The following is a 25,340-nucleotide window of genomic DNA, read 5'->3' on the forward strand; positions in this document are numbered from 1 at the left end:
ATACCCGCGCACTATGATAGGGTTCAGGGCAGAGCATTCGACCCAGGATATTATGTTACAAATCAAGCATCAAATATTCAATGGAGACAATCTTCCTCCTTTGGACACGAGATAAATCTTAGGTCTTGACCTCAGTAATGCTTTTGATAAAGTCAGACACGAAGCGATACTAGAGGGGCTAGCCAAGATCGGCGCAGGCAAGCGGGTATACATTTGCAGAAGAGAATTCTTATAAACAGGACTGCTTCCCTTTCCTTCAGCAGCCTTGAATATGGTGATTTTGCACTGGGTGGTAGGGGTACACCTCAAGACTCTGTTCTTTCCCCTTTTGTTTTCAACGTGTCATGTCTAGGCCTGCCATTGAGACTGACAATAAGAAAGGCCTTCGCCACGGTCTGTACGCCGACGACATCACGCTGTGAACTGGCGGCTGCAGCGATGCGCACATTCAAGACGCCCTACAAGAGGCAGTAGACAAGGTGCGAGAGTACGTTTGAGAACGAGGACTGGACTGCTCTGCTGAGAAATCCGAGTTGTTTGTACACCGGCCCACCAGTAGGGGACGGAAGAGAGATCCGTTGAAACCCGACTGCTGCGTCTACGCCAACAACCAGAAGATCCCAGTCGCAAACACCGTTACAATCGTCGACCTACAATTGCAATCTAATGGTCACATCAAACAGACAATCTTCATTTGGAGAACAGCACTCAGCTCACCATACGACTCCTCTGCAGAGTTGCTAACAAGAATAGGGGTATAAAGGAAGGCACACTCATACGATTCGTAAAAACCATCGTGATGAGTAAAATCCCAGGCAGCACAGGAGCGTTCGGCCTACCTCAAGCCGGTGTGCTTTGGCCAGTGATTTTCCATCCGACCTTTTTCCGGCAGACGTTTACGGCCCGTGTCCAAATGTGGGCCTTTTGGCCGTACACGGTCGTACTCCCAAAGCTATCCAACGGCTGGTCTCCGTCGGCCGGTCGACCGGCTTTCGTTCACACGGCCAGATTCTGGCCGTAGGGCTACGGCCATTCAAAAGCCACCCGTGTGCGGCCGAAGTACGGCCACCAGAAGTTAGCCGAGATGCGGTCGTCGGACCCCAGCCGGACTAGAGCTGCTGGAAGTTCGGCCATTCTACGGGCACTGGAGTTCAGCCACAGTACATTAACTGTACTAGAGCCGGTGGACGACCATTGCATGCAGCGCAAGCAGATGGCTCAGTCGCACTGCCAACAGCGAAAACCCGCCATTTTGGAAGAGGTTGTTGTTGGGCGAGGTGGCTCATGTTGGTGAATAAACACGGATTTAGTGCGAAAAAACAACACATCCAGAAAGTACGGGACAAGCGCAAACTCTCAACTAACTTTTATTGGACAGAGCACACACATATAAGTAACTTGTATTCAGGTCGCTCATGCGCACTTTTTACTACCATAGCAATCGGTATCCCAAGTGTAGCTGAGATCAGCATCACATACCGCAACTAATTTAAAATCCACGCTTCGTCATTCACAAGGCACTGTTGTTATGGCGAATATAACATAACATTTGTTTTTAAATAGGCAGTCATAAAATCTGATCAAAAACAGTGCAGGGCACGAAGTTTAGTTATTTATTTATTTATTTATTTATTCATTTATTTATTTATTTATTTATTTATTTATTTATCTATTTATGATAGTTTACAAGCTCAATGAGAGCATTGAGTAAGGGGGATACAAACTTCAAAGAGCAATAGGGCGATCATAAACAACAAGGAATACACAAAAAGTAACACAACATCGTGGCAAAACATGAGTAGTAACTGACACTCAAATAAATGTAATAACGCGAAGGTATGCCGATATGCAGAAAGCTTGGATAACAAGAAATTCAGGGTACATGAAAGAAACACAGTAAAAACATTCGGAAGGCAAAGGTATAGAATTCAAGTGATCAGCAACGGCAGTGCGGCTGAGCGACAAAAACTGGGAGTACAATAACATACATCAGAGGTAAAGCGTAGTAAAAAAAATCGGAAGGCCCAGGTGTACAACATACACACGCATTGTCCAAAAACACATACTGCCAGCCTTACGGAGGCCTGTACCAACATAAATTGCAAGACCACGGTGAGTACAGCAAAAACTAAAGAGAACCAAAGAGAAGCGTGAAACTAGGCTTGAAGCTAAAGCGATATTATTGCGATGAAAAATGGTTACACACACGTTCGCGAAATGAATCTGGCTCGGTGATAGAGGCGATGTAGTCGGGAAGATCGTTCCACAGTGATATGGCCTTAGGAAGCGCTGATAAGTTGAATGCCTTCATTTTGCCGTAGATGCGCGTGAAGCAAAGGTGATTGCGCAGGCGTCTGGACATGCGCAATGGTGCTGTTAGGGGTAGCGTAGACAGTCTTCTGCTGTGAATATATTCGTGTAGGAAACATAACAGTGCAACAGAGCGGCGAATGTGCAATGTTGAAATAGAATGTTCTTGTTTTAATGTTGCTACACTGCAATGAGTGCTATAATTGCGAGATATAAACCGGGCTGCTCTGTTTTGTATAGACTCTATCGTTATGGTTAAGTAATCCTGGAAAGGAGACCAGACTGAAGACGCAAATTCCAGCTGGGGGCGCACATAAGTGAAATAGGCCAGTTTACGGATGCTTGTTGGAGAATTTCGCAGATTTCGACGGAGATAACCTAATGTTTTTGAGGCTTTGGCACAAATAACACTAATGTGCGCCGACCATGAAAGATTGGGTGTTAGATTAACGCCTAAGTATTTGTAAGAAAGGCACTGAACTATTGTATCATTTTTAATAGAGTAGGAATAATTGGAATTATTGTGTTTACGACTGAAGGCCATAGCACGGCACTTGGAAGCGTTAAGAGACATCTGCCACACGTTACACCAGTCACTAATTAGGTTAAGGTCTGTTTGAAGGGTAAGGTGTTCGCCGTCATTGTTAATAGCTCGATATATTATACAATCGTCAGCGAATAGTTTTATATTGGGAGATATGTTATTTGGCAAATCATTTATGTAGATTAGAAATAATGGAGGTCCGAGAACACTACCCTGTGGAACACCCGAGATGACATCAGAGGGATTAGAGGCGTAGTTATTAACCATAGTGAATTGTTTGCGAAAGGAAAGAAAGGAAAGAAAGAAAGAAAGAAAGAAGACTCGATTCCTTAACCCTACGAAAGGGTTAAGGAATCGAGTCTAAGTGCAGATAATTTGGATGTTAAGCGGCAATGGGCAACGCGGTCAAACGCCTTGGAAAAATCGATGAATACGCAATCAGTTTGTTTATTTTCATTCATATTGAAATGGAGATCGGTTGTTAATTAGAACAATTGGGTATCACACGATAAGCCTTTGCTAAAACCATGCTGGTAAGGAAAAAAGAAGTTATTTGACTCGAGGTGACGGCGAACATGGGAAGAGATAATATGCTACAGCAATTTGCAGTAGATTGACGTGAACGAGGTGGGTCTATAATTATCAAGTGAGTGTTTACTGCCACTTTTAAAAACGGGAACCACTTAAACCACGTCCGAACCATCTGGAAGTTGACCAGACATCAAGGACTGTTGAAAGATATTGTCACGAAGCCAAGGACGACGCAGTTGTTTTGAAGGAGAAAAAAGTTTATTGGAGCGAACTTGTGCTCCCCTAAGAACTCAAAAGAATACAGAGGCGGCGAAGCAGCGGTCAGCAAAGTGACTTGCGTCGGCGAGCGTCGCAGAATCGAATGCCGAGGCGTCTGCTCTGCAGGCTTTTAAATGCAGAGCATTTCTTTAACTCACGATGTCACCCGGCGTTGGCGATCCTCGGCGTCCGCAACAGCCGTTCCAGGTGCGCCCTCTCCCCCACTCCTTCTCTCCCGCATCACGCTACCCTCCTCGCTCTCAACAACAGGTCCGCACCCCTCCCCCTACACTATAAAAAAATATTACTTACCGGCATAGGTCGGCGTACTCACTCGTGAGTACACTCATTTGTACTCATTTGTACTCAAACTCACGAGTGAGTACGATGATGAGTGAGTACACACCCAGAAAAAAAAGTGAGTATGATGACGAGTGAGTACAGGGGTAAGTCAACTACTCGTGAGTACAGTACTCATGAGTACACTACTCATGAGTATGAGTACTCATGAGTACAGCATTCATGAGTATGAGTACTCACGAGTTTGAGTACTAATGAGTATGAGTACTCATGAGTACACAGTTCTCATGAGTACACAGTACTCATGAGTACATAGTACTCATGAGTACACAGTTCTCATGAGTACACAGTATTCGTGAATACACAGTACTCATGAGTACATAGTACTCATGAGTACACAGTACTCAGGAGTACAATACTCATGAATACTGGTTTTGCGACCGCTTGCACTCTTGATTATGTGCACTCGTGAGTACAGTACTGCAAGCAAGTTTTATCACGAGCTCGAGTTTGGACGCGCGTGTACGAGTCGCAAACATTAGCAGTGCCGCTGTGCAGCTTAACTGTCAAGGATGTCAAAATTAGACAACGAAAACTGCACCTCCCCCCTTTCCCGGTCCATGTTTGGCGCTGTAAGCGTTTCGCGGCGGTCGCTTGCAAAGGGGTCACGGTGAAGAGGGAAAAACGAGGGGGTGAGGGCCCGGCGGGAAACGCGGCCGCAGTTGCTCTTCTACGGCACTTGTTGACTGCCGCAGTTATTTTTGTTGACGCGGCCTGTGAACGCATGGCGGCTTCATTGCGCGTGCTCCCTTCCAGTTGTTTTAGGGGAGAGGTGGTGGAGGCTGCTAACAATGGACGCATTAGGCGTACTGAAATCCCTCTTTTTCGGTTTTCAGAAGTTTCCGTAGACGCATGTCGCGCTGTGTAGTCGTTTTGTGAACCGAACCGCTCATTTCAACAGTCGCAGTTAGTTTACGTAACTCGCGTCAAACCGACTACGTGGTTTGTAACGTTTGTCTCACCGAAATTGTCCGCACCATTTCGCTGTGTGTATTGAAGCGACAATTTGGCTGATGTACGTGCGCTCATATGGTTTTATTAGGTTCCCGTTTTGAAACATTTTGCTCAGGTTCGCTAGTAATATGGTCTCGTGTAGTGCCATTTACAAGTGAGCGTACAGCCCCCACCGTGCAACCGCGGCGGTGGAATTTGCCCCAGCAATGGAAATAAAATATCCGGGTACACCTAAGTACGTTTGTGAGTTGTGAATCGGACATCATAATATCCAGTTGAACGCGTGAGACGCCTTGTTTAGCCTCACATATTTTGTCGCAGAGCTCTGGCATCTTGCCGCTGAAGGAGAGTTTTGCTTTCGAATGGCTTTACTTTCGAGTGGCAACCCCATTCGCCGCTTCTCGTTTATGCCACCGTGTAATGACGACGCTGACGATGATGATGAATTTCGGTGGTTGTTATTCCCCTACCCTTCACTACTGTTTACAGGCGGGCGCACACCCCTCGCTAGCAGCTACTGTCGAGTTTAAGCTCGCACTGTGGGAGGCCTCGTGAAGGAATCGTTTTGAAGTGATGAACGCCAACGCCAGACGCTGGGATTGTCGCTTGAGCTCACGTCTTGGAACATCTCGTAAAACATGTGGATTGCACATAACGACGCCACCGCTTTTTTTGATCGATCGCTGTCAGCTTCATCCGCACTGCTCGAGATAAGAGCTGCAGATTTCCACGGTGTAACCAACCAACCAACACGGCAATACAGTGACGTCAATGCAAGCTATCACGCCTCCAAAAAACGCGTCTGCAAACTTTGTTCTCGAGTGCACGAAGCACGGCAGCGCAGTTCGACACTGCTGGAACGGCTGCCAAGCACCGGCAGCAACTGGGTGCCCTGCGGCCCTCGACTGCGAGCGATACCCCCTCCACGCCCCCCCTCCCCCCCCCCCCCCGAACACACACGCACACTGTTTGGACTGGGCCATTCCTGCTCAGTCAGCACTGTTGCGACGTTGCCCTGCTCAGTCCGTCATCGACGCGGCGCAGAGCAGAGCGATGAAGTTGTCGAGCCGACAGCGATTTTAAGCTGCATTTATATACACTATATACAAAGGTAGCAAGAGTGTTACATGGCTCGCACAAAGGCGATAGCACTTCTCAACTCAGTGCCTCCAATGAAATGCCGCTGCACAGCCGCTGCTTCAGGGCTGGTTTTATCCCCCGGGGTTCCGCCGCAGCCGCGTGCAGTTCGAATCTTTCCAATCAGGACTATCACTGGCCGCAGTTTGAAAGCGAAGGGATTGCGTCAGCCGAGCCACGACAAGAAAGGGAAGGCTACTCAGCGGCGCCGTCTCCAGGGTCTACTTGCTGCATGTCTTTTTCGGGCCGGTCGTCCCAGGCATGATTTGGTGCGGCCGTCTCGATGGGAAAAGGAGAGTAGACTCGGCGGCGCTGTGTGCCGCCAAGTCGCGGCACGTCTGCCGCGAGCTGTTTGACCGAGGCGCGAATCGGGCCCACCGTCGTCGTGTCGCCAGGTGCAGCAAATTTGTGTCGGGCGCTCTGGTTAACCGCACACACACACACACACAAAAATAAGTGATTAAGGTCAGACCCGTGGGGGTTTTGACCGTGCTGTTAACGGAAATAGACACAACGACGCGTAGCGCCCCTGTCCTGTCCCTTTCTCGCGGGGGGACTTCCCTCTTTGGCTTTTCGCGCGGTAGCCGGTTTTCGTCTTTCTGTTTATCTGTTACATTGCGGGCTGGCGGCGCTTGCGAGGGGTACGGTTGCGCAATGTTCGCTGAATGCGGAACAGTGGCGGCAGCGTCTCTTTCCAGCTGGTTTTAAAGACGATAGCCTTTCTTTGGCCACTTGAGCGGGACAATGTTGGCCTGTCAGTCTGTCTGTCTGTGTCTGTCATAAAGATAATTTATTATTGCAACTTAAAGGGGCACTGACACAAAATTTTGAAGGCGAGATAACTTCGGAGATAGATTGGTGGGAACACATATACATCATCTGCAAAATATCAGCGGTGAATACAGCCTAGAACATATTTAAAATCAATTTTGAAGTGTGCGAAACGCAACCGAGCGGCCAGCAGAGGACCACGCGCAAGTGTAAATAAACAACATCCAAACACGTCACGAGTTTGTGTTTGCCGCTTCCGCACTGCCGGCTCGCCGCTCCAATCGGAGGGCCGGAGGGCGGAGCTTCTGCTCTGGAGAACGAACGACCCGATCGTTGGCGGCGGAGGCTCCGTGATTTCGTCAGCTCATCGGGCAGCTGGCCGCGACCAAAGTTCTACAGCGATTCCAGGCACTCTGTTTCTATTACTGTTTATTACCATTGGATGCGGAAACGCGCCGGAGGCACGAAAAGGCCACTGAGCAAGCCGCACGGTCGCTGTGCAGGCGGCTGCCACGGCCGCGAAGTGGCCCACGCCGGCGCAGGTAGCTCGAGTGATAGCTTGTTACCGCTGCACGAAATTGTCCCCAAGTCCCGACCATGGTGGCTTACATGAGAAAGGAGTTAATGATGCCATGGCGGGTTGCAATAAAAATTGTCATCTGCACCGCTTACGAGAGCGGCACTCGAATATCCGCCGCAGTGCTAAGCCGAACACATCTGTAGGCGGACCTGTAGGCAGACCGGCCGGCTGCTCCCAGCGCGCGTCTTGCCACCCACCGTCTCGAGCGTCGCGCGTCGTTCGTTAGCCGCGGTAGCATTTGCACTCGCAGCGCCTGCGTCACATCCACGGTCGCTTTTTAATTAGGCGCCTCACGAGATCAGTACGGGGGGGCATTCGCAGAAACTGCCGTCGATGCGGATTCGACAGTGCTACGGCGGCTCTGCTCTGTAAGTGTGATATCCCTCCCACGGTCACGTGGTCAGCTTTGTTCACACAAAATCCACAAAATCCATCGTTTCGCAGCACTCGCTGAAACCGAAACTGCGACTGGCCGTATTGAAAATGCCCCTAATTAAACAACCGTCGCACGCTGAAGCAAATGAGGTTTCTACAGGTTATAAGTAGGTCACTAGCTACTTATCGCAACAAAAAAAACAAGATGCAAAATTTTTGTGTCAGTGCCCCTTTAATATCACGCCCCGCTGTATACATGGGAGCTACTGGGGTCACCGTTAAGTAGCTTTATGTACATAATGTGCCCTCTCTACAACTGGCCAACTGCCCCGCGATTCAGCCGCTCGGCCAAAAGTTAAAAGAATCCTTAATCGAGGGCTTCATATTGGCAAAATATACCCCCGCTACTAAAGCTGGTACCATGCTTCCTATTTATCAGCTTTGTTCAACAAAAATAAAACAGGGATATTTGAACCCAGACATAAATACGAAAGTGATATGAAAGTGAAAGTCTCAGGCTACAACCCCGCGCGCTTCGAAGACACATGGAGTCTCGGGAGTTCTTATTTACAGACATGAATTATACACGGAACCGTAGCCATACAAGCTTGGCTAACAGCCGTGCGCTTTCTGACGCTACGGGCGTCGACAGTGCATTATTTATATGTACAATGGAGCACACAACGACTAAACGTTGCCGCGCTTTCGAGCTATTACGGGAACTGTACGTCATGAAACTAAGAAAAAAAAATAAACACCAGAGCACGGAGTCAGAAATGCATCTGAAGGGCGATTTTTTTTTTCCCCTCTTCGCTGAGCCGCCTCGTTGGCGCGCCGGCACCGGGAGCGCGAGCGTGAAAGTACAAAGAAAGAGTGTGCAACCGGTGGCACAAGGCGGCGAAAAATCCGCTTTTTTGTTTGTTTGTTTTGCTGACCTCGGTTAACCCACGCCATCGACCAATGAGAGGCATCCCGTTGCCTGTTGCCCTCAGCTCCTTTCCTGGCACCGTGATAGCATCCCTGGAGAGAAAGAAAGAAGCGACGCGCCACCCTGACGCCTTTCCCTGCGTCCCGAACACACGACGGACGGAGTCCGCCGTCCAATCGGTCACGTGATGAGACGTCACGGTCCGCCGCGGTCCGATCCAAAGCAGAGCGCATCCACACGGCGGGCCGGCTGAGCGGACTGCGAATGGCCGACCGTCTGAACTCACAAGCCAGAAGGGTGAACACAGGTGCCGTTTGGCCGCGACAACATGTTGTAAAGCACGAGCCTGCACGAAACCTTTCATCCCCACAATAACGGCCACCCGCATGCAAGCCGGGAGGGCGTGCTCACGCAGCCGCCGCCGTCGTTCGCATGAAGGCGACACGACGAGCGGCGACGGCGGGGCGATCCGGGCTGCATACGGCTCGTCACCGCTCGCTGGAACCGAACTCTTCCCTAAATTGTGGTCCACATGCGTGAAACAAAGTGATAATCATAGCTAACATCGCACTAGTAAGAGTCAGGACTCAAGAAAAAGCGCGAATGAAGTATGCGTCGCGATTGTAAGCGCTTCGAAACAGCCGCGCTACCCGCGCTATTCTCTATTGGCGCAACTGGATGCGGCTCCGCCCACGCGACGCGGCCGCTGTTATGATGTCGTGGTCCGCCGTCGAGACTGCGGGCCGAAAAGCCTCGGCGAATATTTGGACCGCGAAGGCCGCGGTCCTGCGCGGTCCAACGGCGGCGCGCGAACTGGTGACGTCTTATCACGGGATGCGCGGACCGCGGTCCAAATAATCGTTTTGGTCCGCCGTGTGGATCGGCGAACACGCAAGCCTTAGCCAAGAGGTAAACACATCAGGGAGGGAGTACTTGTGGCGGTTGCGCCGTGAAACTTGCAACTTCGCGCTGCGTAGCGCGAGGTATTGCAGTGTCGTCCGTTCCTCTTTCGCCCGTTCCTCTTTCGTGCTGTCCCGGCGCCGGTCCACGCAACCAACGACATGGCATCCGGATTTTTAGATATGGCCGCGACAAGCGAGCAAGACGCACGGCGCCCGAAATGCACCATACGTGCCGAACGACCGCACACCAATTATAGGGGAGTGTCCTAGATAAAACGAGGCGCACAGCGCACGAAACGCACCAGAGGTGACGAACGACATCCAACTTGAACCAGTCGAGCTGACCACGGCGAACGAAATGCACAGCGCATGGAACGCCACCAAGCCAGCACACACAGAAGAAACTGCTATTCGCGACATCCTCCGCTCGCGCTGCTGCTATCCCGACTTGGCCAGCGAATGTTAAAACCTCAGAAATCACGTGGCCACAAGCAACAAAAGACCCAGCGCACGCGGTTCAACCCTACCGGAACGTACGAGCTCTCCGACACCCGCTGCTTGAGCCCGAGTCCAGCGGACGAACGACATCACACTCGTGCAGGTAGGTCCGTCGACGAGCAACGACACGGCCAGCGCATGCGGCATGTCCGAGCCAGAACGAACAAGATCCCCGGCATCCGCGCTCCGACCGAGACTCACACGATAAACACTATTTCGTACAAGAGGACGCAACCGCGACGACCAAGCGGACTCGGGACGAACGGAGCCTGCTTGTATGGGAGAGATAGCGATTATAGCATTATCGAAACAACGGGCAAAAGACGAGGGCTTGAGCGACGACACGGACACAACAAAAACGACAACGAATGAACCCGATCCAGACGAAGGCATCGAATGCCCTAACAATGAAGTCACGCTTGCGACGCCAAGGAATGTGGGACCGAACGGACGGCACGAACTACCCCCGCTTCCCCACCACAATGGTTTCACTTCCGAAACAACCACGGCAACTGCGAGCACGCAGCCGCAATGACTTTGACCGATCAGCCATGCCACCCTACGAAAACGCCACGCTACCGCACACTAAACGAAAAGCCAGTCGGCTCCCGCATCATACGCAACGCACACGTCAATTCAAGCAACGTCCTCAACACGCCGAACTATGCCATCCCTACACAGCGCAGCTCGCCACCGGACGTCTACGCCCCCACATGCATCAAGCACGCGACGAGTTACACGAACACAATCGCCGACGGAAGCGGCGCGACTAACGCAACGCCGTAAACACTGTCAAGTTCAGGTTTGACGAAGTGAATCCCATGGCACACACACAATAAAAGAAAGCAGATTTGAAATTCACCGAAGCTCAATGAGACGAACACCCTCCTAATGAAGTTTCTAGTATCCGGAACAACAAAAAACAAACGCCAGCATCGAGCATCTGTGAATAAGCGGACAGTGATCTCGATACGAACGGACGTTAATCTACAGAAACGCTTCATTGTGCCTGGGGGAAGGCACAATTCTGATTTGGAGCACGATTAGGAGAGTATCAGCGCGCCTGGAAACGAAAACGGACGACAAAAGCTGCCACCCGAAGACACGCAGAAAACAGCAGTTTACGGCCACGGCCGCACCGACAAGCCCCGGCTCCCCTGAGCCCGATCCTGTGTTTTTCTAATCAATTAAACATTTTATTTTTTTCTATTTAGTCTTTCATTCGAGATACGACCTAGCTAACAGTGCAGATAAGTTGATTATTCGTGAGTAATACAAATTAAGTACTCATGAGTACAGATTGAGTACTATGAGTGCAGAATGAGTAGTACTCGTGATTGCAGAATGAGTAGTACTCATGATTGCAGAATGAGTAGTACTCATGATTGCAGAATGAGTAGTACTCATGATTGCAGAATGAGTAGTACTCATGAGTACAGATTGAGTACTCATGAGTACTGGGTGAGTACTCATGAGTACAGGTTCAGTACTCATGAGTACAGATTGAGTACGGATACTCGTGAGGACAAATGAGTTTGAGTACATGTGAGTACGATTACAAATGAGTATTTGATGAGTGAGTACGAGTGATTTTGTGAACAGACCAGCTTTTTGAGTCTGAGTTTGATTGAGTACAGCGTGAATGAAAAAAATTGTGATTGAGTTTGAGTGAGTTCTTTCTGTTTTGCCGACCTATGCTTACCGGCGCCTGGTTTCGATCCCACCACCCTGCGGGCGGAATGAAAGGTACATGGTGCTCTACCCACCGCGCCACAAAGCCGACACAGAATGAAAGGCTATGAACGCGCCTTATATCCTTGACTCGTTCAAACTATGTCAAGAAGCTGATGATACAACGCATTCACTACCACCAACTCCCCATACACTAAACGTTAACTCAATACACCCACCCCCTATGCGACGCATTTACTCCAGTCCCCCTTTTTATCTTTCGGCGTGAGTATTTCTGGAACCGTCGATTCGCATCCAGAACATTGTAGATCACAGACGATTATTCTGGGCTACCGACGTTAGGGCGAAACAGTTTGCTTATCTGAATGTGATAGCCCGTGCGGCATAAAAATAAAGAATGGAAGACGCGCTTTGCTTGGAACGCAGATAACACAGCCGGGCGTGGCCCGGCAGTAAAAACAAACAATAAATATGCAAGCCCATACACGGTTCGCGGCAATATGAAGTAAGAATTTGTTGGATATGTTTTTTGTGTTCTTTAGTATTTTTGTGTCAATGTTGTCGGTCCCCGATGAAGTAGACACTTTAAGTTGGTCAATGAGGGAAGCAATACCTTCCACTGAAAGAGATATTGGTTCCATAAACGCCCAGTCGTAATCTGCGATGAATGCCATGTTTGAATGGTCTTCTCTTGTATATACTGACGAAAAGAACCTGTTAAAGGCAAATGGACAGTCACTATCTGAGAGGGGTTTGTCGTCATCACCATGTAACGAGATATGCTAGCGGTCGGTTCCTGGGGTTAACGACTGCCAAAACTTCCGGGGGTTAGATTTAAAAAGAGAAGGGAGATCATTGGAAAAAATATTTGTCTTCCGCATCCTTAATTGCAAAGCAGTAGCTCGCCGCGCACTCATCGTACTTTTTTTATGCAGCTTCAGTTTGCCCATATTTAGGCGTTTTTGTGCAACCGCTTTTTTTTCTGAGCCGGCGGAGTGAGTTTATTTATTTATTTATTTATTTATTTATTTATTTATTTATTTTTTTTTTATTTATTTGTTTATTTATTTATTTATTTATTTATTTATTTATTTATTTATTTATTTATTTATTTATTTACAGAAAACTGTCAATCCCCCATGGAGATTATTACAGGGGTGAGCATCACTGTAACAACTTTTGACGTTTGAAACAAAAAAATATCAGAATAAAGAACACATAATCACTGAACACAGCAGTGCGGCATAGTACAATCATACATAGTTTTTTGTACCATAACCAAGTATGAATTAACCAACAAAGAAACTGAGGTCGAGAAGAAAGCAGGCATAGAAAAGAAGAAAACACAGAGCGGGTATTATTATCAAGGAACCGTAGAAACAATAAATATATGAAGACAAGTGCTTTTGTATGACAATTGGAAGCAGGAAGGGCTGCGTGAAGAAAAACAGGTACTCACTGTACTTCCTAACTAGGTAAGAATAGATAAGTACCTTCAGTTAGTTTCATAAATTTCTCTAATGTTGGCTGCTGTGTAATGACTGCATCCAGTGTGTTCCATTCTCGAATTGCGAGTGGAAAGAACGAATAAGAAAAATTCCCCCACATTTCCCCGAAGGGGAGCATGAGGAAGTGCGAATGCACGGGTGATGCTATGAGGGGGAGTTTGTTGAAATTTGGTGGCATTTGCCCGTTAGTTACATTAACACCCCCGCGTGATCACGTTCGGGCCGCGACAGCCTCGCCTTTAAGCGCTGGACACATGTACGACTGGTACACGCGATTCGCATGCGACTGATCGTTACGATTGATCGTTAGGACCCGTTTTGGCGTCGATCGCTGGTCGGAGGAGGCTCACGACGTGCGTCTGGCAAGCCAGATGCAGTCGTGCCATCGTTGCAATCGTCGTGAGGCCACAGCCAATGAGAGCCCGCTGAGCCCCAACCCCCCGCAACCGGCGTTCGTTGCTCTGGTCGGCTCGGGTGTTGGAAAGTTTAGGCTTAGCATCCTGGCGGATATTTGATTGCCGCTATCTGTGTAACTGCGAATGACAATCCGTAACACAACTTTTCACCACACTATCATCCCTTTTCTCGCATAAGCTACTTCTTTTTAGCGATCAGATTGATTCAGAAGAGCAGCGACAAGCGCGGTTGCTACCGTGGTCTGCGCCGGTTCGAGCCGCTGAGTGTGCCGAGCTGGCAGGCGCGACCGGCGTGTGCGCGGACTGTTTCCGAAGGCAGAAAACACTTCGCGATTGCCTGCTTTATCAATTTCTTGCGAACAAACGCGCGGAATCTACAAATTCAGCTCAGCGATCGTCGTAGTTGAACATCTGCGTAGCCTGTTTCGATGTTTCCGCGCAGGTATTGCCATCTCTCGACCGGTCGGCGCACCGTCCGCCGCGCGCCGCGGGGGCCGGTCAGCGTATACGCTTGCATCGCGGCAGATATCTGATCGCCGCTTTTAAAATAAGCCCTGATAACAATCCCAAGCACAATTTTTCACCACACTAACACCTACTTTCTCGCATGTGGAACATTTTAGCGATCAGATTGATTCAGAAGAGCAGCGACAAGCGCGGTTGCTACCGTGGTCTGCGCCGGTTCGAGCCGCTGAGTGTGCCGAGCTGGCAGACGCGGCCGGCGTGTGCGCGGACTGTTTGCGAAGGCAGAAAACGCTTCACGATTGCCTTCTTCATCCATTTCTTGTGAACAAATAAGGGAATCTACAAATTCAGCTTAGCGATCGTCGTAGTTGACCATAGAGCAAAAACAGTGGGCGGAGCGACGCCGACGACGCATCGTACACGCGCATCGGGTCATGTGTCTCAAATTCACGTGTACGACAAGTCGTGGCAACAGTCGTAACGATCCGTCGCATGCGAATCGCGTGTACCGATCGTACATGTGTCCAGCGCTTTAAACCCTCGCGCAGCGCGACGGCAGGCGAACGAAGCGGGAGAGAAGGCGAGAGCGCGCAATGGCAGGCGAGTGAAAGGGGAGAGGAGGCGAGAACGCGCAACGGCAGGCGAGCGAAGGGGGAGAGGGAGGCGAGAACGCGCAACGGCAGGCGAGCGAAGGGGGAGAGGGAGGCGAGAACGCGCAAACGGCAGGCGAGCGAAGGGGAGACGGAGGCGAGAGCGCGCAAACGGCAGGCGAGCGAAGGGGAGAGGAGGCGAGAGCGCGTGACGTCACGGCGAGCGGAAGGAGAGAGGAGGCGAGAGCGCGCGACGTCACGTGGCGTACTACGTCATGGCGCCGTTGCTACGCACGCTCTCCTCTCCGCTCCGCGCCGTTGCTAAGGGCGAGGAGGCGCGCGCGCAATAACACCTGCGGCTGAAGACGGACGGCGGCAGAAGCGTGACTCAGGGTAGCGTAAGAAGTGCATTCGCACTTAAAAAGTATTGTTACTAAATGAGTATTCTTCGAGTTCCCATGCATGTCTTCGCCTCGTCGGTCTGGTGTCTCGAAAGTTCAAGTAAAGATCTGGGTTTATGCGGAATGATCTGTGTAAAAGTAGATAAAGAAATTTAAGCCGGAAAACCTTTGCACGACTATCAAGGCTGGCTAGACCAGCACGTTGTAATAGAGCAGTAGGTGGGTCATTGCGCCCGTATCTGTTGAAGATAAAGCGCACTGCTTTCCCCTGAACCCTTTCCAGTATAGCGATATTATTCGCAGTGTGAGGGAACCACACAATAGTGGCATATTCTAAGACCGGGCGGACAAATTTCACGTAAGCAAGAAGCTTCGTTTCATATGTGGCGTATGACAGGGCCCGTTTAAAAAAATAATTTGCTCATCGCTTTTTTGGACACTTGACGCACGTGCTCTGTCCAACTAAGATCAGACGCAATTGTGATACCAAGGTATTTTTACTGATTAACTCTTCGAAGCGGCACATTATTAAAATCGTATTGAAAGTCAAATTTAGACACCTTGCTTGTAATGGACATAAATACGGTTTTGTCAATGTTTATAGTCATTTGCCAATCAGCGCACCACTGAGCTATTTTGTTTAGTGAATTATTTAACTTCACCTGATCATCGTGGTGACGTATTTCATTGTAGAGCATGTAGTCTGCAAAGAGTCTGAGTTTAACGTCTGCGTAGTTAGTTATGTCATTTATATATAATAGGAACAAAACTGGAGCTAGTACAGACCCCTGCGGGACGCCTGATAACACCGGACCTAGGTCTGAAGTGTGATTGCCATACTGTACGTATTGGTGACGGTCAGTTAAGTAATTAGTGATCCACTGAAAAATGGGGCCATCGCCTAACAAGTGATTAAGTTTAAGTAGTAGTTTAGTGTGTGAGACGCGGTCGAATGCCTTCGAGAAATCGAGAAAACTTACATCAGTTTGAATGCATTCATTTATGCCGAGAGAGAGGTCGTGAAGCGTTTCGACGAGCTGTGTAACTGTTGATAGTCCTGCTCTAAAGCCATGCTGGTTGGAATGCAGAATGTTGTTTACTTCAATAAAACTAATTAGGAATTTTAACACTATATATTCGATAATTTTGCTACTAGTGCAGGTGATCGAAATAGGCCTGTAATTAGAAGGACTAGCTGCATTACCTGATTTAAATATTGGAGTATTTTGGCAATTTGCCATTCAGCTGGAATGCAGCCGTCTGCCAATGATTTGGAGTATATAAAATAAAGATATTGTGAGCATTCGCGGCGTTACATTAATGGGATACGCAGTGCAAGCGATACCGCCACTATCATGGCCAGTGTGAGCACTGAGGGATACGTTTCCCAACCTCTTGAACTGACGCCCCATCGCCATTACCATCTGTAAATAACCATCAGCATCATCGTCGGTCTCGCGCTTCGCGGTTCGTTCGCTCCGAGGAGGACAATAAACGTCGTCTCCGAGACCTCGTCCCTCACTCTCTCAAGTGGTGGAGTGTGCGCTTGATCCCGACGTCTACCTCTCTTGGTCGCACCGCTGGAGCTACGATCGGGTCGGCGTTTGGCGCTAGCAACCAGCACCATGCAGCACGAGAGCAGCCGTAGTGCTACCAGCGCAGCAGCTCCTGTCCAGCCCGCCATTACTATCACCGCTCACCAGCGCGATCCTCCGTTTTTCTATGGCCTTCGTGGTGAAGACGTGGACGAATGGCTCGATCAGTTCAACAGGGTAAGCTCCTTCAACCGCTGGGACGACACGTTCAAGCTACAGAACGTTGGTTTCTCCTTGAAGAAGGTGGCTGAGACCTGGTACCACAATAATGCGGGAGGATTCTCTGATTGGAGTGACTTCACTCAGCAACTGCGTCAGATTTTCGGCACGTCCTCTGCTAGCGCGGCTGGAGCCAAAAAGAAACTGGACGCCCGCATACAGCACCCGGAGGAAACCTACGCTTCGTACATAGAAGACGTCGTCGGACTGTGTCGTCGAGTTGACAAAGACATGCCAGAGGCGGATAAGGTACGACACATCATGAAAGGAATCTCCTCTTTCGCTTTCAATGCCCTGGCGATACAAAATCCCACCACCATTGCAGAAGTGCGGGCGATATGCCAGCGCCTTGACAATCTGCAAGCCATTCGCCTCCAGCAGGATTCCTGGCCTACCATCCCCTCTGGGAATGTGGAGCTCCGTGCTTTAATACGCGCTATCATACGCGAGGAGCTGCAGCAGCGTGACGCTCCCTGCCCCCAGAATGCTCCTGTCTGCGCACATGGACTGCGGGACGTGATCAAGGAAGAGCTGGCGTGTATGACCAACATTCCCCAACCATGTCAGACTGCGCCACTACACATTCCTACGTATTCAGAAGCTGCGTCCCGACCACCCATTCCCGTGGAGCACATCGTGCACCCGACTGCGTCCGCCCACTTGACCGCCCTCTCTGCGCCATCGATGCCGGCACCTTGCTCGTCAACGTGGCGACCGATGCGTGCTCCAGGCGACCGGCCTGTGTGCTTCTACTGCGGCATCAGAGGACACATTTCCCGTTTTTGCCGCAGACGCCAGCTAGATGAGCGACGAGGCTATGCCCCCTTTGAACGAGACAACCGCTTCAGCTACGCCCCCCGTCAGCGTGGGTACTCGCCCCCTTCAGCCCGCTCGTCTCCCTCTCCTGACGCCATGGACTATCCCCGCGATTCTCGCCCCGTTCGACGTCGTTCCCCTTCGCCATTCCGTCGGGCCTTGTCACCACTTCGACCTGTTACCAATGCCCCCAACCGACAACAGGAAAACTAGGTGCTGCAGTTTTTGGAGGGAAAACTGCATCACTTGGACCGACCACAATTCCTCCTGAACTACCGGCTAATATGCTGTCTGTTGTTGTCGAAGGTATTCAAGTGGAAGCATTAGTTGACACTGGGGCTACAATTTCCGTGATTTGTGCTAATCTGTGTTCGCGTCTCAGAAAAGTCAAGACTCCTTATTCCGGTCCTTGTTTACGTGGTGCCAATGACAATGACATCCAGCCCAGTGCTTATTGTACCGTGCGTGTCTCGATAGGAGGAATTCGCCATTCTATTCAGTGTGCAGTTATTTCCCCGTGTGCCCATGACCTCATTCTCGGATGGGACTTTCTTGCCTCTGCCTCTGCCGTTATCTCCTGTCGTCGCCCGGCCATCCGTATTGCTGACACACAATATCTCAGTTGTCCAGACGTGCCATACCCCACCCTGAAGTTGAATTCCGATCACGTTTTGGAAGCAGGTTGTGAAGGCATTCTATCCGTTTCTTCGGACGCATTTGCCGACGGTGATGTTTTGGCGGTACCGTCCACTCGATTTCTGCCACAAGGAATTGCCATCGCACCATGCCTCCTTCGGTTTGTGAGTGGGTCTACAGTCCTGGCTGCTTTCAACACCACAAATGAACCCATTCTGTTGTCTGAAGGAACTACCATAGCTTCGGTGGCTGATAGCAGTCCTGCTTCAGTGGTTTCCAGTGGCACGTCCCCTTCAATTAGCACACTGATGGCTGTGCCAGCGGATATGTCAGATCTTACTGCCACGCTCAGTCCCGACCTTACGCCTACTCAGGCCAAGCTACTAATCGATGTTTTGGCCAAGCACCGCGATTCATTTGATGTTCATTCACCTGGTCTCACACAGACTACTGCAACAGAGCACCGAATTGAAACGGACGGGTCAGCCGTGATTCGACGCAGACCATACCGCGTCTCCTCGTCTGAGCGCAAGATAATTCAAGATAATGTTGCCGATATGCTCAAACGGAAGGTTATTCGGCCATCCACGAGCTCATGGTCTTCTCCCGTTGTTCTGGTTGAGAAAAAGGATGGATCTGTACGGTTCTGCGTAGATTACCGGGCGCTCAATAAAATCACTCGAAAGGACGTCTATCCTATGCCCCGCATAGACGATGCCTTAGACTGCTTGCAAGGGGCCGAATACTTCTCAAGCCTCGACCTTCGCTCCGGGTACTGGCAGATACCCATGCACGAAGCCGACAAGGAGAAGACGGCATTTGCCACCCCAGACGGCTTGTACGAATTTAACGTCATGCCGTTTGGCCTGTGCAACGCTCCGGCTACCTTCGAACGACTCATGGACACGGTCCTTCGTGGCCTCAAATGGCAGACGTGTCTGTGTTATTTGGACGATGTTGTGATATTTTCGACCACATTTTCGCAGCATCTGCAGCGCCTTGACGAAGTCCTGACCTGCCTGTCTAACGCCGGACTGCAACTGAATACGAAGAAGTGCCGTTTTGCAAGCAAGAGCATTAAAGTTCTGGGGCATGTCGTTTCCAAAGAGGGAATACGTCCGGACCCAGACAAGACAGCCGCGGTTGTAAACTTTCCTCGGCCCCTCCAACTCAAAGATCTGCGGAGCTTCCTTGGCCTGGCGTCATACTTTCGCCGTTTTATTCGCAACTTTGCGACCCTCGCTTCCCCTTTGAACCAGCTGTTACGTGCCAACGTGCCCTTCATCTGGTCAGACGATTGCCAGAAAGCATTTCAAGCCCTTAAGGACGCCCTTACAGATGATCCCGTCCTGTGTCATTTTGACGATAAAGCGCCTACCATCCTGCATACTGATGCCAGCGGGTGCGGCATTGGCTCCGTTCTTCTTCAGCGTGACACTCGATCCAGAGAAAGGGTGGTAGCATATGCTAGTCGCTCACTGACACCCGCTGAGCAAAACTACACTATCACTGAACAAGAATGCCTAGCTGTTGTATGGTCCATTCAGAAGTTTCGCCCATACTTATACGGCCGTCATTTCACCATCGTCACAGATCATCATGCCCTGTGTTGGCTCTCAACTATGAAAAATTTATCTGGGCGCCTAGGCCGTTGGGTCTTGCGTTTACAGCAGTTCGACTTTACGGTCGTGTTCAAGTCCGGTAAAAAGCATTTAGATGCTGACGCCCTGTCGCGATGCCCACTATCTACTTCGTCGTCTGCTACCATCACCGAACCACGCCAACCACGTTTACCTCTGGCGCCTATCAACCATACTTCGGTGGATGCGTTAACTGACCTGCCATCGACTCAGCGGGCAGATACGTATTGTCGGACTCTCATCGACCGCCTGAATGGATCTGCCCGACCACCGAATAGCCGGCTGCGACGCCAGCTTAACAACTTCCGGCTGATTGATGGAGTACTTTGCCACATGAACCGCCATGCTACAGGCCACAAATGGGTGCCAGTAATTCCTCGTGAGCTTCGTCTTGGCGTGCTTAAAGCACTTCATGATGATGCGACGGCTGGACATCTTGGCTTTGAAAAGACATACGACCGCGTCCGGAGTCGGTTTTTTTGGCCAGGCTTATCCACAAGTGTTGCAAAGTATGTCGCATCGTGCGTCCCGTGCCAACACCGCAAGCGATCTACGTCCCCTCCCGCTGGATTGTTGCACCCGGTTCCCTGCCCATCTGTTCCTTTTGAAACCGTGGGCATAGACCTGTATGGGCCCTTACCTCCTACATCTAATGGCTGCCGCTGGATCGTAACTGCGGTGGACCACTTGACTCGATACGCGGAGACTGCTGCTCTCCCGTCTGCCTGTGCGCACGAAGTTGCCGACTTCACCTTACGCAATATCATCTTGCGACATGGAGCCCCTCGGGTCCTGCTGAGTGACCGCGGCAAGACATTTCTTTCTCAGGTCCTTGCCGAAGTCCTTCGTGCTGCCAACACCATTCACAAAACTTGCTCTAGTTATCATCCCCAAACAAATGGCCTTACCGAACGTTTTCACCGCACTTTATCCGATATGCTGTCTATGTACATAAGCCCCGACCACCGAAACTGGGATATCATCCTACCCTTTGTTACGTTTGCTTACAATTCAGCGGTTCAACGCACGACGGGTTACTCCCCCTTCTTCCTTGTTTATGGCCGCCAACCCTCTTTTGCACTGGACACCGCCTTTTTCACTGCTCCGGTCTCTGCCACTTCACCATTTCATGAACAGTTCGCCACGCGGATCGCTCACTGTCGACGGATGGCACGACTTCACACGGATTCGAGTCAGCAAGAACGGAAGGCAAGATACGACGCATCACATCGTTCTGTTGAGTTCTCCAAAGGGGATGAGGTGCTACTTTGGACTCCGATTCGCACATCAGGCCTCTGTGAAAAGTTTCTTCACAGGTACCTCGGTCCCTACGTCATCGTCGAACAAGTTTCTCCAGTCAATTATCGCGTTTCTCCAGTGGATATTCCAACGGACCGTCGCTGCCGTGGAACAGAAATCGTGCATGTCTCCCGCTTGAAGCGTTTTAACCGTCGCCAATCATAACCGCCGGCGGCCAGGCGGCCGCCTTCAGCCGAGGGGGGAAAATGTGTGAGCATTCGCGGCGTTACATTAATGGGATACGCAGTGCAAGCGATACCGCCACTATCATGGCCAGTGTGAGCACTGAGGGATACGTTTCCCAACCTCTTGAACTGACGCCCCATCGCCATTACCATCTGTAAATAACCATCAGCATCATCGTCGGTCTCGCGCTTTGCGGTTCGTTCGCTCCGAGGAGGACAATAAACGTCGTCTCCGAGACCTCGTCCCTCACTCTCTCAATATTTACTGACTGCTTCTGCATATCGTTTAAGGAAGCCATTTGAAATTCCGTCTGGACCGCTACTTTTCTTTTCATTGATGCCTAGAAGCAGCGACAGAATGTCAGCCTCTGATAAAGAAGGCGTGCGTAACAATTGGATATCCTGATTATACAAAGACGCATTGACGTTCGTAGTGCCATTATCGACTGTAAAAACCGAACGAAAGGAACAGTTGAAATCGTCTGCTCTTGCTTGGTCTTGACCGTCTGGTGAAGGTCGATTAGGCATTTTTGTGTTCATATGCTGCCAGAATTTGTGAGTGGAGTTTTAATAAACTCATTCAATGTAGACCCGCAAAATTTCTGTTTAGCATTTCGCACCTGGTCATCAAGTGATCTAGTAAGTGAGTTTAGTATAGAACGGTAGCCTGGAACATTCCGGTTTTTGTTAGTTTTTCGCAACCTCTTGATTTTGCGTTTAGTATGAATTATTTCACGTGTGATCCACTGATCGTGTTTTTGAGTTGATTTGAATATCATTGGAACAAAGTTCTGCATACAATGCATGACATGGAATTTGAATTTCAGCCAGACCACATCAATATTAGAGCAAGCATCAGTACAGAGGTCATAAAATTCAGTATACTCGTGTACAAGGTGCGTCATTATAGCCGCATCATTGGCCTTGTTAAATGCGGGTATTTCTCTTAGTTGGCCACGAACGGCAATGTGCCTAATACCATTTTGTGATCGGATAACCCATCAAGTACGTCTACTCGAGATTCATTTGTAGGAAGGCTGTTACTTACAAAAACAAGGTCCAAGATTGAGGATGACGTTCCCTGTACCCGAGTTGGGACTGAAACAGTCTGCTCGAGATTGAAGCCAAACATGAGATCTAATAGGATGCTTTGAGGTTTAGTTTCAGGTACAGTGCTCACGGATTGAAACGCGACACTGCGAGCGCGTGGCCTGCAGTACATGCAGCGCAGCCAGTGGACGCCCGTGGAAGCTAGGTGTTGCATTGTGGTATACCACGAGGATGAGAGTGTTTTGACCGTGGGCTTGCTGCTTCAGGTTGCTAATAAGTGGGGCTGTGGTTCCCCGCAGTGACAGCGGTGCGCTGCGAGCCTGGAGTGAAGGAGTGCGTTTCTGCGCCGGTTGTAGCCGCCCGGCGGTCCGTGCAGCCAATTTCGCTACATCGTCTGCTCGCGCGCTCTTGTTACGCGTGCCCTTCCGATACGATGCCGAGAATGTGCATTTAAGGCATCGTCATGCTTATCTGAATAAAACAAGCGTTTGCATGAAGGAACAGCCAACTTAGTTCCATGATATAAACTAAAAAAAGAGGAGAGCTGATGAAGTACTAATGCACCGCACCACACGCGAATGTGCCTGCAAAGTCGTGTTTCCTTTTTTTTAGTTTACATCGTGGAATAAAGTTTGCTGCTCCTTTGTGCAGACGCTCGTTTTATTCAGATAAGCGTGACCGTGCATTACATGAACATTGCCGCGTCGCATCGGAAGGGCACGCGTAACAATAGCGCGCGCACACGATGTCGCGAAATCGGCTGTGAGCGCAGCCGGGCTGCGAGCGCAGCCGTCTCCTTGTCGTTTTTTGGGATAGCTACCACTTTATTGCAACTTTCGTCCAATGAAAATAGTCGGCCCTCTACTTTAACCTTATGACTTACAAGGTAAACCTTCTCTTTCCGGTCTCGATTCTCCTTCGTGTGTGCCCATAGCTTCCTTCGAATTTCACGGACAGGCTGGGAGAAGTCTTCACTGACTGATATTGAGGAGCCTTTCAATTTGGAGCAGTTTTTCAAGATGTTGGCTTTGTCTCGGTAGTCAACACGCTTCAGTATGACAGGCCTAGGTTTTGGCTCATCGCCCTGTTTTGCCCTACCAAGACGATGAAGTGGGGCTTCAATTAGAGTAAATAAGTGTTGGCGACGTGTTTCTCTGGTTTTTGACAGCGAGACATATTTCGAAGTGTCGATATTTTGTTTGTTGTGAATCAACTGGTACATAAGTCAGAGTCGCGCGGGTAGGGCTCGATTGTGATGACCGGATATGCCTACATTTCTTGGTAGTTCCGAGGATGAGACAGCTCGCTTGTCAAAGTGTACTGTTCGGCGAGTTGGTAGTTCATTATAAAAATAGCTACAGCGCGAATCGAAACAAGGACACAAAACGTTTCCCGTCGTTCCGTCGTCTTTCTGTCACACTAAACTTTTTTACGCCCTTTTGTCCAAAAAGGGTGTAAGATAATTGAAAAAAGGGTGTTGGGAGGCCCTTACGCCCTTTTTCTTGAATCTCAACACCCTTTTTTGTAGCTTTCCACCCTTTTTGCGTGAAAAAAAGGGTGTTGACCAACCTCAACGCCCTTTTTTTGGAAGGGTGTTGAAAGGGTGGGGAAAAGGTGTTCAGCTCATCATTGATTGAGGTCATGCATGCAATATAATTTCAAAAAGACATCCCATTGTACCATCCACCCAACCTCCTCAAAAATGTTCAAAAGCAAAAAAAAAAAAGCTGCCAAATTCAATAAAAAGCAGCGGCAGCACCGACGTTGAAACAGGAAAGAATATCAGCCCTTGCTTATTACGACATCGACAGAATAACACTCCCCCTCCCACTTTTTGTTTTCTACAACCTTGCACGGAGCACACCACAACCTTGAACTGTGACCTCTGTATCATCATTCCGTCGTTCCCTGTTCCTCTCCTGCCCCACCAGCACAATCATAGCCCCCTCTGACAACAGTCATTCTCGTCACTCAGTGGAGTTATAAAGTACTAGCAATCACAATTTTATTCCATTCTTATTGTTAGCGACCGTAAATATTATGTACAAATGCAATAAACAGACCACCTAGTTTCTCCTGCAGAAACAACGTTGGAGAACAAGGCAGATATCAAAAGAAAACAAAAGTTGGGGAGGGAGGGGGCATGAAATCGGGCGCTAAATAAACAGACGCCAAATAATAATACGATTACTTACACTAGAACACTGCCAAATTTCATTGCGGAGTGTTATCTTACTATCTGTTGCTTTTTTTAACGTTCAAATTGAGCGCCAAAAAACTCAGTTCGCGTTTTGTGTTTGTAAACTTAAAAAATATCAGCTTCTTTATTATATTACACACAAAAAATAATAAGTTACTGTTATATTCAGTAAAATAGGCAATTATTTATTGTTGTCGTTTTAATTTGTTTACGCAACCCGCTGCCAATGGCCGACACCCTGAGTACGGCGTGCGGCGGCGCGGCCAGTTACCTCGTGGTTACCTCCTCGAATGGTCCCGTAACCCGTCTGGCGTCGATTGTGATCTGTGGTGTACCGTCGTGCCGTTAAACAAGCGCAGTTATCAGGGTTAATTGGGTCCCTCGTCGTCTTCGGTTGTGGCTGTCGTGTTCGACTTCGCGAAGAAATATTTGTGAACAACTTTGCACCTGAAGACGGCTAATTTAGTTTGGCGCTTGCCC

General features: G+C 49.5%; 1 protein-coding gene across 1 annotated transcript in view; it reads right to left on the reverse strand.

The window, feature by feature from the left end:
• LOC144176020 (tachykinin-like peptides receptor 86C) overlaps window positions 1-25,340 on the reverse strand; it is an 833,985-nt gene that overhangs the window by 232,815 nt on the left and 575,830 nt on the right. The gene's annotated exons all lie outside the window — the stretch shown is intronic.

Source organism: Haemaphysalis longicornis, unplaced genomic scaffold (assembly GCF_048455015.1).
Source record: "Haemaphysalis longicornis isolate Haplotype H1 unplaced genomic scaffold, Haemaphysalis longicornis Haplotype H1 scaffold_1, whole genome shotgun sequence".
Taxonomy (NCBI): domain Eukaryota; kingdom Metazoa; phylum Arthropoda; class Arachnida; order Ixodida; family Ixodidae; genus Haemaphysalis; species Haemaphysalis longicornis.